Source organism: Penaeus monodon, chromosome 27, assembly GCF_015228065.2.
Source record: "Penaeus monodon isolate SGIC_2016 chromosome 27, NSTDA_Pmon_1, whole genome shotgun sequence".
In the NCBI taxonomy this organism is placed as follows: domain Eukaryota; kingdom Metazoa; phylum Arthropoda; class Malacostraca; order Decapoda; family Penaeidae; genus Penaeus; species Penaeus monodon.
Window position 1 is genome coordinate 19,303,535 of NC_051412.1, and position 304 is coordinate 19,303,838.

Genomic DNA, 304 nt, shown 5'->3' on the forward strand with positions numbered 1-304 from the left:
CCATCATAATAATACTATGGGTTATTCCGAGGCTTAGGTTTGCATTGTTTTGGTCAGTGAGAGAGATGAAACGGTGCGTTCATTATTTGATTTGAATCGAGCCTCTTATGATTACATAGATTATCATACCATTAGGAACGAGAAGATGGTGTCATTTTAAAACGAAGATAAGGCGATCAGACTGTCAAAATGATCCACAGATTTCAAAACTTAATATTGACAAAAAAGGAAAATGTACTTCACAGAGGATTCTAATTAGATTCAAAATACTATTTATTTTTTATGTTAAACACATCTCTCACCT

General features: G+C 32.9%; 1 protein-coding gene across 1 annotated transcript in view; it reads left to right on the plus strand.

The window, feature by feature from the left end:
• LOC119590656 (proteoglycan Cow-like) overlaps positions 1–304 on the plus strand; it is a gene marked incomplete in the record, with an annotated part of 201,110 nt that overhangs the window by 200,071 nt on the left and 735 nt on the right.